Here is a 13,285-nt window from a genome sequence, read left to right on the forward strand (position 1 = left end):
CAATCTTTGCATTGAGTGTCTGTGTGTGCCGCACTAAGCATGGAGAACAGAAAGAGGAGAAGAGAACTGTCTGAGGACTTCAGAACCAAAATTGTTAAACAATATCAACAATCTCAATGTTACAAGTCCATCTCCAGAGATCTTGATGTTCCTTTGTCCACGGTGCGCAACATAATCAAGAACATTACAATCCATGGCACTGTAGATAATCTCTCTTGACAGCAGAGAAAAATTGATGAAAGGTTGAAACGCAGGGTACTCTGGATGGCGGAGCAGCTCCAGTCAAGTTCCAAAGAAATTCAAGCTGTCCTGCAGGCTCGGGGTGCATCAGGGTCAGTGCAAACTATCTGGCAACATTTGAATGCAATGAAACGCTATGTCAGGAGACCCAGGAGAACCCCACTGCTGACACAGAGACATAAGCTAGACTGCAGTTTGCCAAAATCTTTCTGGGAAAGTATCTTGTGGAGAGATGAGACCAAGATAGAGCTTTTTGGTAAAGCACATCAATCTACGGTTTACCGAAAGCAGAATGAGGCCTGCAAAGATAGGAACACAGTACCTACAGTCAAATATGGTGGAGGGTCAAAGATGTTTTGGGGTTGTTTTTCTACCCCTGGCACTGGGTACCTTGACTGTGTGCAAGGCATGATGAAATCTGTCAGCTATGAGAGACCTGGAGCAAAAAAATCCAGCTGACAGGTGTAAGAAGCTGTTGATGGTAATAGGAAGCAATTGATTGCAGTATTTTATTCCAAAGGCTGTGCAACCAAAATACTTAATTTACTGGAACAATTTCAAGGCTGCCAACACTTTCGGCCATGACTGTATGGACAACCAAAAGGACAGTAAATCAACAGAATATACTAAGAGGGAGTGCAAGAAAAGATGTCCTCCGCAGCGACATCTGCAAGCAGAATTGTGGAGATTCCTAAGGTAACACATACACTAAGTAGACATAAAAGCGGCAGAAGAAAATCAGATGTTTAAGGCTGAGGTCAGGGGAGTCTGATGGGCGCTCAGCACCTTCTGCAGCGCTGCTTACATTGGGGGCTCGCTGCCCTGGGCTCAGTCTGTGCCGCTGTGGGGATCAGTCTAATCCATCAGTGCAACAAGATTACAGCAGTGAACAAAGAGAAGTGAAGGAACCACAAAGGAAACCAAACTGTACTGAAGAGCAGAGATAAAACCAGGGCTGGGAAACAGAAAATACCCCACACACTGGAGTAAACCACAGGAAAAAATATAAGGGTATAGTAACATGGGAGCCAGGAAGCAGCTCAACTCCATAATGCCTTCCCCACCAGCAGAATAGTGAGTGCAGCTCTGGGGTATAATACAGGATGTAACTCAGGATCAGTAATGTAATGTATGTACACAGTGACTGCACCAGCAGAATTGTGAGTGCAGCTCTGGAGTATAATACAGGATGTAACTCAGGATCAGTACAGGATCAGTAATGTAATGTATGTACACAGTGACTGCACCAGCAGAATAGTGAGTGCAGCTCTGCAGTATAATACAGGATGTAACTCAGGATCAGTAATGTAATGTATGTACACAGTGACTGCACCAGCAGAATAGTGAGTGCAGCTCTGGAGTATAATACAGGATGTAACTCAGGATCAGTAATGTAATGTATGTACACAGTGACTGCACCAGCAGAATAGTGAGTGCAGCTCTGGAGTATAATACAGGATGTAACTCAGGATCAGTAATGTAATGTATGTACACAGTGACTGCACCAGCAGAATAGTGAGTGCAGCTCTGCAGTATAATACAGGAGGTAACTCAGGATCAGTAATGTAATGTATGTACACAGTGACTGCACCAGCAGAATAGTGAGTGCAGCTCTGCAGTATAATACAGGATGTAACTCAGGATCAGTACAGGATCAGTAATGTAATGTATGTACACAGTGACTGCACCAGCAGAATAGTGAGTGCAGCTCTGGAGTATAATACAGGATGTAACTCAGGATCAGTAATGTAATGTATGTACACAGTGACTGTACCAGCAGAATTGTGACTGCAGCTCTGGAATATAATACAGGATGTAACTCAGGATCAGTACAGGATCAGTAATGTAATGTATGTACACAGTGACTGCACCAGCAGAATAGTGAGTGCAGCTCTGCAGTATAATACAGGATGTAACTCAGGATCAGTAATGTAATGTATGTACACAGTGACTGCACCAGCAGAATAGTGAGTGCAGCTCTGGGGTATAATACAGGATGTAACTCAGGATCAGTACAGGATTAGTAATGTAATGTATGTACACAGTGACTGCACCAGCAGAATAGTGAGTGCAGCTCTGCAGTATAATACAGGATGTAACTCAGGATCAGTAATGTAATGTATGTACACAGTGACTGCACCAGCAGAATAGTGAGTGCAGCTCTGGAGTATAATACAGGATGTAACTCAGGATCAGTACAGGATCAGTAATGTAATGTATGTACACAGTGACTGCACCAGCAGAATAGTGAGTGCAGCTCTGCAGTATAATACAGGATGTAACTCAGGATCAGTAATGTAATGTATGTACACAGTGACTGCACCAGCAGAATAGTGAGTGCAGCTCTGGGGTATAATACAGGATATAACTCAGGATCAGTAATGTAATGTATGTACACAGTGACTGCACCAGCAGAATAGTGAGTGCAGCTCTGGAGTATAATACAGGATGTAACTCAGGATCAGTACAGGATCAGTAATGTAATGTATGTACACAGTGACTGCACCAGCAGAATAGTGAGTGCAGCTCTGGAGTATAATACAGGATGTAACTCAGGATCAGTACAGGATCAGTAATGTAATGTATGTACACAGTGACTGCACCAGCAGAATAGTGAGTGCAGCTCTGGAGTAGAATACAGAATGTAACTCAAGATCAGTAATGTAATGTATGTACACAGTGACTGCACCAGCAGAATAGTGAGTGCAGCTCTGGAGTATAATACAGGATGTAACTCAGGATCATACAGGATCAGTAATGTAATGTATGTACACAGTGACTGCACCAGCAGAATAGTGAGTGCAGCTCTAGAGTATAATACAGGATGTAACTCAGGATCAGTAATGTAATGTATGTACACAGTGACTGCACCAGCAGAATAGTGAGCGCAGCTCTGGAGTATAAAACAGGAGGTAACTCAGGATCAGTAATGTAATGTATGTACACAGTGACTGCACCAGCAGAATAGTGAGTGCAGCTCTGGAGTATAATACAGGATGTAACTCAGGATCAGTACAGGATCAGTAATGTAATGTATGTACACAGTGACTGCACCAGCAGAATAGTGAGTGCAGCTCTGGAGTATAATGCAGGATGTAACTCAGGATCAGTACAGGATCAGTAATGTAATGTATGTACACAGTGACTGCACCAGCAGAATAGTGAGTGCAGCTCTGGAGTATAATACAGGATGTAACTCAGGATCAGTAATGTAATGTATGTACACAGTGACTGCACCAGCAGAATAGTGAGTGCAGCTCTGGAGTATGTGCAGTATGAATAAAGAACATTACAATACATAAAAGGATTATTATTGAATATCCTAAATACTAGCAGAGGTTTCCCCTTTAGTAACATTTCACCTCCTTGCGGGGAGCGGACGGCCACTCTGAGTGAAATATTGTTTATGAAAAAAATATATATATCAGTTCCCAAAATCGCTTTGCCGTAGTAATGCCGGTTGAAGTGCGTCTGGCCACATTGCCAATTCCTACAATATTACTCTGAGAACCGTTTCCATTTTTTCCTTAATCTCAACTTTATAAACAAGAGCTTTAAAATGGAACGAAAGAACAGAAAAGCGGAGGCCGAAGTAAACAGGGGGGAGGGTGGGCCGATGGCGGATAATTCTGTCCCACGAGGGCGCCAAACGTTACGTGATGTCGCTGTCTGCAGACGGCGGGGGCAGCGCTGCGTGATGTGAACCCAACGAGGAAAAGAAAATGTTCCCTGGGAATTACGGATAAAAGTATGTCGGCGATTGTAGTTACAAGTGCAGCAAAATTAGCCAAAAAAACGTCATTCTATGGATGGGGACGGTGCACTTGTCTTCCTTTACTTTTGGCGCCTCTTATTCTCCACGGTAGAATTACAGAGATTACGTCTCACTTGTTGCATTAGGGCATCACCCAGCGACCAGACCTGTCCTTTATCCTTCTGAGACTATGTAACTTTAGGCCATAATGATTGATGGGAGAGAAAAAAAAAAACAAAAATCCTTAAAGAAGCAAAAATCCTCCACGATCAAGTGGTTTCGATGAGGGGTAACAGTGGCCACTGCAGGTGAAATTTGGTATTACACAGCACCTACTGAAATGAATGGGCGATAATATAATACATGCTCCTCCTAAAAAAAGGGATATACCAACCAGTGTGACTGGTAGCACATACATAAAAAGTGATAAAAAGTGATTTCATACATCGGCAAGAATGATATTATCACATGGAGCAGATGTAGTACAGTGGCATGTAAAAGTTTGGGCACCCCTGGTCAAAATTACTATTATTGTGAACAGTTAAGGACATTGGAAAATGAAATGAGCTCTAAAAGGCCTGAAGTTAAAGATGACACATTTCTTTTGTATTTTAGGTAAACTAGTCATTTTTTACATTTTAAAAATTACAATAAGGAAAATTGGGGCGATGCTAAAGTTTGGGCACCCTTGGAGATTAATGTGCTTAGATAACTTTGACCAAGGTTTCAGACATTAATTAACCTGTTAGGGTTACGACTTGTTCACCATCATCGTTAGAAAAGGCCAGGTGATGCAAATTTCCAAGCTTTATAATAACGCAGCCTCCTCTGACCTTGTGCCAAAAAACAGCAGCCTTGGGTTATTATAAGCGGCTGCCTAGTACTCGGAAAATGGTGGATGACCACAAAGCAGGAGAAGGCGATAAGAATATAAAGCGTTTTCGAGTTGCCCTTCCTCAGTTCGAAATGTAATTAAGAAATGGCAGTTACCAGAAACAGTGGAGGTCAAGATAAGGTCTGTAAGACCAAGCAAAATTTCAGTTAGCTGCTCGTAGGATTGCTAGAGAGGCAAATCAGAACCCCTGCTTGACTGCAAAAGACCTTCAGAAAGATTTAGCAGACTCTGGAGTTGTGGTACATTGTTCTACTGTTCAGAGACACCTGCATAAATATCAGAAGAAAACCTCTCCTGCATCCTCACCATAAAATTCAGAGTCAGAAGTGCAAAAGAACATCTAAACAAGCCTGATGCATTTTGGAAACAAGTCCTGTGGACCGATGAGGTAAAATAGAAGTCTGTGGACACAATGATCAAAGGTATGTGCGGAGAAAAAAGGGCAAAGAATTTCAGAAAAAGAACATCTCGCCGACCATTAAGCATGGGGGAGGATCAGTCATGCTTTGGGGTTGTGTTGCAGCCAATGGCACGAGGAACATTTCAGGGGTAGAGGGAAAAATGGATTCAATGAATTTTCCACAAATTCTTGATGTAAACATAACACCATCTGTAAAAAAGCTGAAGGTGAAAAGAGGATGGCTTCTACATATGGATAATGATCCTAAACACACGTCAAAATCCACAATAGACGACCTCAAAAGGTGCAAGCTGAAAGTTTTACAATGGCCCTCACAGTTCCCTGATCTGAACATCATTGAAAATCTGTGGCTGGACCTCAAAATAGCAGAGGATGCAAGACGACCCAGGAATCTCACAGAACTGGAAGAATTTTTCAAGGAAGAATGGATGAAAATCCCTCAAACAAGAATTGAAAGACTCTTATCCGGCTACAAAAAGAGTTTACAAGCTGTGAAGGTTTCAAAAAAGGGGGCGGAGGTACTAACCATGCAGGGCGCACAAACTTTTGCATCGACACATTTTCCTATTTGTAATTTTTAAAATGTAAAAGATTAAAATATATACTTTTTTTGCCTAAAATACAAAAGGAAATGCGTCATCTGTAACTTTCGACCTTTTAGAAATCATTTAATCTTCAACTTGCTTAACTGTTCACAATAACAGTAATTTTGATCAGGGGTGCCCAAACTTTTACTTGCCACTGTATATATTCGATCTTATGTAGGTCATAACCAACCTTCTCCGATGTGGGTACTTGGAGGCAGGACTCACATATCAGATATAGGAGCAGTCGTTTCTGTGCGCGCTGCAGTGGTAACGAGATCACAGCGAGAACAGGAAGAAGAACCAAAAATTACCAAAGTCACCGATAAAAGACATTCCCTCTAATCATCCTATAGAATACACTATATTGAGAAAAGTATGTGCCCCCTCCACATGTCACCTCCAGGAGCTTATCTCTCCACCCATCCTACATCCATGTGGACTCGATCCCTTTGTGAGGTCAGACCCTGATGTTGGGGGGGTCCGGGCTCACAACCTCCATTATAGGATGGGGCTGAGGTCCGGGCTCTGTGCGGACCCTCATGTTCTCCTCCATGTCTGTATGGAGCTTGTGCACTGAGCACAGTCATGGGGAACAGAAAAGGGAGAACCCCAAACTGTTCCCACAAAGCTGAAGCTACAATTGTCCACAATGTCTTGTGCTGGAGATTAAGATTTCCCTTCACAGGAGCTGAGGGTCTCGGCCGCCCCCTGATAACAGCGCATAGCATTATCCTCCTCCACCATTTGTACAGCGGCACAATGCAGTCAGGTGTTAGCAAATGCAGACAGGAGGGTGAGAGGCCGGAGGGCACACACCGGGGGCGATGGGGCTGAATGAGAAACCGGAAGAGAATGATTAATACGTGGGGTCAAATGTTTTTCTCCTTATAGTGTACTCCAGAGCTGCACTCACTATTCTGCTGGTGCAGTCACTGTGTACATACATTACATTACTGATCCTGAGTTACATCCTGTATTATACTCCAGAGCTGCACTCACTATTCTGCTGGTTCAGTCACTGTGTACATACATTACATTACTTATCCTGTACTGATTCTGAGTTACATCCTGTATTATACTCCAGAGCTGCACTCACTATTCTGCTTGTTCAGTCACTGTGTACATACATTACATTACTGATCCTGAGTTACATCCTGTATTATACTCCAGAGCTGCACTCACTATTCTGCTGGTGCAGTCACTGTGTACATACATTACATTACTGATCCTGAGTTACATCATGTATTATACTCCAGAGCTGCACTCACTGTGTACATACATTACATTACTGATCCTGAGCTACATCCTGTATTATACCCCAGAGCTGCACTCACTATTCTGCTTGTTCAGTCACTGTGTACATACATTACATTACTGATCCAGAGTTACATCCTGCATTATACTCCAGAGCTGCACTCACTCTTCTGCTGGTGCAGTCACTGAGTACATACATTACATTACTTATCCTGTACTGATCCTGAGTTACATCCTGTATTATACTCCAGAGCTGCACTCGCTATTCTGCTGGTGCAGTCACTGTGTACATACATTACATTACTGATCCTGTACTGATCCTGAGTTACATCCTGTATTATACTCCAGAGCTGCACTCACTATTCTGCTGGTGCAGTCACTGTGTACATACATTACATTACTGATCCTGAGTTACATCCTGTATTATACTCCAGAGCTGCACTCGCTATTCTGCTGGTGCAGTCACTGTGTACATACATTACATTACTGATCCTGAGTTACATCCTGTATTATACTCCAGAGCTGCACTCACTATTCTGCTGGTGCAGTCACTGTGTACATACATTACATTACTGATCCTGTAGATCTTTTATTATAAAAATGAAAAACATAACAATAATAATAACAGAAACATAAGAAAATTAATAACCAGAAAATAAACAATGTAATGAACTGGTCCAGCCGCTCCCTCTCTCCTCACACACATATTATACATATATACACAATAATAACTACCTACACCATGACATCTGGTCCGGTTACCAAACAAAAAAAAACTAAACAAAAAACAAAAAAAAAACAATATAATAAACAATAACCGACAAATTATATACAAACTAATATATACATTCTTTTTTTTTTTTTTTTTTTTTAAATAAAATAAAATAAATTCTAACTATACAAATATATACAAGACAAAACAAAACCCCCCCACACTCGAGCCCACCAGTCCCTCCCCGGCACTGACCTGAGAGCTGCTCCTGCGCCTCATGCCAACGTCCATAGGACAGATCAGGCAGTGCCAGTTTTTCACCCAAATAACCAGTGTCCCACAAGATGAACCCACCTCCCCCCTTTTCATCCCACCCAACCTAACACCTACACCCAAACCCATATATACAATATATACAAAAACAAACAATACAATAACCACAACTGACAAAGCCCAAGTTCGGCGCCTGCAGCCCTACATCACTGTCTACTGATCAAAATAAAACAAAAATCTATGGTGTCAGCAGCAGCCCCCCACCAGGAGAGGAGATGACCAGACTAGGGCACACTAAAAGAAAAGCCCCTCCAGAGGAGAGCGGCCCTCCGTGTACTCAGTCTCTCATACTCCAGAGAACGCACCTTCACCAGGTCACCGAGTATGGTCCTAAACACATCGTCCACTGGGAGGATTTTCCGATGCGTCGATACTAAGCACCGTGCGTTCCACGTGTGATACCTAACCACTGCGCTAACTAGAAATAAGGTGCAGCGGTCCCGACCACCCAGGTCCCCGAATGCTCCATAGGCCCATTCCGCATAAGAGAGACCGGCCAGCCGGGGCCAGCCAATGGAGGCGCCCACCCTGTTGTACACCTCTGTGTTAAAGGGACAATAAAGCAGGAAGTGGTCCATGCTTTCAAGCATGGTACCACAATGCTCCCGAGGACAGTTCCTGTCCTCAGAGATCCTACACTTCAGATTGTCCCTCACACACAGTTTCCCATGGAAGCAGCGCCAAGCCAAGTCCCAAACCTTCGAGGAGATCCTGATAGAATTCAAAAGATGCAGACCCACCCCAAGATCCCGACTTGGGCAATCCCTGAGCGCCAGAGGCCTCTGAAAATGGGTCAACAGAACCCTTTTGTCAAGGAGCTTCCTTGGCAGAGTCCTGACCTCCCACATTCCCAGACCCCACCGGCGAATTACCTTCAGAACCACGGTAGCGTAAGCCGGGAGATGTCCATGCGGTGTGCGGAGATCCTTCACTTGCCCTCCTGTCTCCCATTCCTGGAAGAAAGGCTGAAACCATCCCTTACAGGAGAATACCCACGGAGGAGCCCTCTCTTTCCAGAGGTTTGCAATATTGATCTTAATGAAGGTATTCACAAGGAATACCACAGGGTTGACCATACCCAACCCTCCTAGTCTCCTCGTACGGTAAGTAACCTCCCTCTTGACCAGGTTCAGTCTATTCCCCCATAACAGTTGGAAGAACAAACTGTAGACCCGAGTCCAGAGAGGCTCTGGCAAGATGCACACACTGCCCAGATAGATCAGCAAAGGGAGCAGGTAAGTTTTGATCAGGTTTACCCTTTCCCTTAGGGTCAAAGACCAACCCTTCCATTGGTTCACCTTCTGAGTGGCGATCTCTAGCCTGCTGTCCCAATTTTGTTTGGGGTAATCCCCCTGGCCAAATTCGATGCCAAGAACTTTTGCAGAGACTTTGGGTTCTGGAAGGGTGTCCGGGAGATCAAAACCAGGATCTCCTCCTCCCAGCCAGAGACTCTCACACTTATCCCGGTTGATCTTAGACCCGGATGCCTCCGAGTAGCGATTTACCTCTGACATCAGCCATTCTGCCTCCCCATCAGAGGAAACAAAAACGGTGACGTCATCGGCATACGCCACCACTCTCAGAGTGGCTTCCGGTGCTGCCCGGTCCATCCCGATCCCAGCCAACGGTCCACGCTCCACCCTCCTAAGAAGTGGGTCAATCGCAAACACGTACAGTAGCGGGCTCAAGGGACAACCCTGGCGAACACCACACCCAACCTCAAAAGAGCTGCCAATCCAACCGTTCACAAGCGGGAAACTCTCTGCCCCAGCGTAGAAGGTCTTAAGCCAATCAACGAACCCCCCCGGCAGGCCATACCTCAGAAGGACAGACCAGAGGTACTCATGATTAACCCGATCAAACGCTTTTGCCAGGTCCAATGACAGCATGTACCCCTTCCAGTGGCCAACCCTACCCTGCTCCATCGCCTCTCGGACACAGAGTACAGCACTAATTGTACTGCGGCCCGGAACAGAGCAATGCTGGGCCCCCGAAAGGAGCTGGGGTGCAAATTTCACCAGCCGATTAAACAGCACCTTTGCCAAAACCTTCTTGTCTGCATTGAGAAGCGCTATGGGATGCCAATTCTCAATGCATGATGGGTCCTTACCCTTTGACAAGATGATCAGGGCAGACCTTCTCATTGACTTTGGCAGAGTGCCCGAGGAAAGACACTCATTGAATACCTCAGTCAAGAGGGGAACCAAGGCGTCCTTAAAGGTCTTATAGAATTCAGATGTTAAGCCATCTGGACCGGGAGATTTCTTTAGGGCAAGCCCTTCAATCGCCAACTTAACTTCCTCTTCCCTGATCATCTCTGTCAAAACACCAAGAGAGGGGTCTACCCCTGGTTCGGGGACAGCTTCAGCCAGAAAAGCCGACATCTCATCCCAATCCAGATCCCTCTTCCCCAAGAGGTGCGAGTAGAAGGATCTGACGACCTCCAGGATCCCTGATCTGGATATTTTCAGGGACCCCGCAGTGTCAACCAGTCCTGTAACAACTTTACTATTCACTGACATCTTGCAGTTTCTGTAAGGGTCGGGCGAGCGGTACTTCCCGTAATCCCTCTCAAAAACCAAAGATGCGTGTCTATCATACTGACACCTCATTAGCAAAGATTTCACTCTGGAGATCTCCTCGCGGCTACCTCCAGTTGAGACAAGATGCTTGAGTTTCCTCCTCAGGCTCTGATACAGGCGATACCTGTCCAGGCTCCTGAGGCTCGAGAGCTGGCGGAAGAATCTCGCCACCCTTTTCTTAAACATCTCCCACCACTCTGACTTACTACTACAAAGATCCAGTAAGGGTACCTGGCTCTGAAGAAAATCCTCAAAGGACTGTCTTATCTCCTCTTCTTCCAAGAGAGACGAATTGAGCCTCCAAAAGCCTCTTCCCATCCGGGGGGTCTCTGTAACATTCAGGGAAAACAAAATCAAACAGTGATCGGATAACTCCACCTCAACAACAGATACTGCTGAAGAGACGGCTTCCTCCTTTAAATAAAACCTGTCTATCCTGGACCTACAGTTACCTCTATGATAGGTGAACCCCTCGTGGCCTGGGGTGTGCCGGATGTGGACATCCACCAGGCGAGCCTCACTAGCTATACTATTAAGGGCGACGCTATCATAAGTCAGCTTGTCTCTGGAACCTCCTCTATCCCGGGGCCTCGTAACAGTGTTGAAGTCCCCTCCAAAGACGACCTGCCGATTCGTAAAAAGGTAGGGCTTGATCCTCGTATAGAGACACTTCCGGTCCCACTTAGATTGGGGACCATAAATGTTAATGAGCCGAAGCTCCTGTCCCTTCATGAGGACATCTAATATCAGGCACCTCCCCATTTCTAGCTCAATAACCCGTAGGCATTCTACCGGTGCGGTAAAAAGGACCGCCACTCCGCTATACGGCTCGGCCGCAAGAGACCAATAGGAGGGCCCGAGTCTCCACTCCCTCTTAGCTATAAACACCTCTGCCATATTTGGCAGCCTGGTCTCTTGCAAAAAGAAAATGTCAGCTTCAACCCGGCTGAGAAAATCAAAGGCTGCAAATCTAGCCATATTTGACTTAATGCTGGCGACATTAATGGACGCCAGCGTCAAAGGAGTGGGTACCGCCATCATTGGTGATTGAGTTAGATGGCTTTCTTCTTCCCACTCCCCTTATCCTCTGCCTCAGAGGAGGAATCCTTCCCCCTCTTTAATGACACAGAGGTGTCCATTCCCACATTTTTCCTTCTTTTTTCGTCCTCGTCTCCGGACTCTGGGCCAGTCCCTCCCCCCAAGGACCTTGCATCCCCAGGAGAAGGAGACTCGGCGCCCCCTGTAAGCTCCGCTGAAGCCGGAACCTCACCCTCAGCCTCCTCCTCAGAGGAAGAGATGTTATCAAGGGCTTGGAACCGGTTAGAAAGACCAACCAGAAGGGAGTGGGTTTTACCTTCCTTGGTCAGAGCGGGAGAAGATGTTTTATCTCCCTTCTTTTTCTTCTTTTTGGTGCCGAGCTTACGCTTGTTCTCTAGCCACCGCTTATTATCCTCATCCATACTTTCATAATGGGAGGATTCTGAGGCAGAGGCAGTTTCCTCCCTGTGGATCCTCCTGACCTCCTCATCCAACTCATCATCCCTCGGGGCCTCAGCAGCAACACTGGCATCCAGGACAGGGGCTGCCCCGGTAGTCTGGGGCTCGCCCCGCTCCCTCTCCTGTCTGCGCTTGTCTAGACGCCTCAGCTGGGCAGGCGTCTTTTTATTGCTTTTCTTCCCTGGCCCCTCAGCTCCCCCACCCCTGCTAGTCCCCTCCCCAGCAGAATCGGCCTCACGGCTTACTCCCACCGGGGTCTCGACTGCATAAGCAAAGGAGCGAGGACAACGGCTGAATGGGTGACCTAACTCACCACACAGGTGGCACCTAATCTCCACACAAGAGGCGGCAAGATGGCCGACACCCCCACACAACGCGCATTTCTGCACGGTGCAGTTTGCACTGAAGTGTGTGGGGTCGCCGCACCTGTGACAGAGCTTCGGTTGCCCCTGGTAGAAGACCAGGATACGATCCCTACCCAGGAAGGCAGACGATGGAATGTGGGCAACCGTACCACCTGAACGCTTAAGTTTTACCATAAACGTCCAGGCCCCTGACCAGATACCAAACTCGTCGCGGTTTTTCTTTGGCATCTCCACCACCTCTCCATACCGACCAAGCCACGTCATGATGTCATAGCAAGAAAGCGACTCGTTACGAGTCATCACGGTCACTTTCTTGATCTGGTTTTGGCGAGACACTGCCTGAACGGCAAAGTCTCGCCAGCCGGGCTCATTTATAGTCCAACTCAAAATTCGCCAGGAAGAGCTCAAGCCCCTCCGGCCGAACAAAGCTGACATCAAACTCAGGCGTGGAATAGGGATGTATAAAGGCGTAGATGTCAATCGCCTTGAAGCCCATCCTCAGAAGGAGCGCCACAACTTTAGACCTTGGCGGACATGCATCACTGCCCCTCCACCGAAGACGGACCACATTCCTACGCACACTGCCTGGCCCGGCTGTTGGGAGGGACCACACTGTATCTCCCCCTTTTTGCTCTCGGAAGGCCC

The 13,285-nt window shown here is 46.2% G+C and overlaps 1 protein-coding gene across 2 annotated transcripts in view; it reads right to left on the minus strand.

Annotated features, from left to right (window-relative positions):
- TTC33 (tetratricopeptide repeat domain 33) overlaps positions 1-13,285 on the minus strand; it is a 178,287-nt gene that overhangs the window by 135,397 nt on the left and 29,605 nt on the right. The gene's annotated exons all lie outside the window — the stretch shown is intronic.

Source organism: Phyllobates terribilis, unplaced genomic scaffold (assembly GCF_046119375.1).
Source record: "Phyllobates terribilis strain yellow unplaced genomic scaffold, ASM4611937v1 Scaffold_1__5_contigs__length_1240528914, whole genome shotgun sequence".
Classification (NCBI taxonomy): Eukaryota; Metazoa; Chordata; class Amphibia; order Anura; family Dendrobatidae; genus Phyllobates; species Phyllobates terribilis.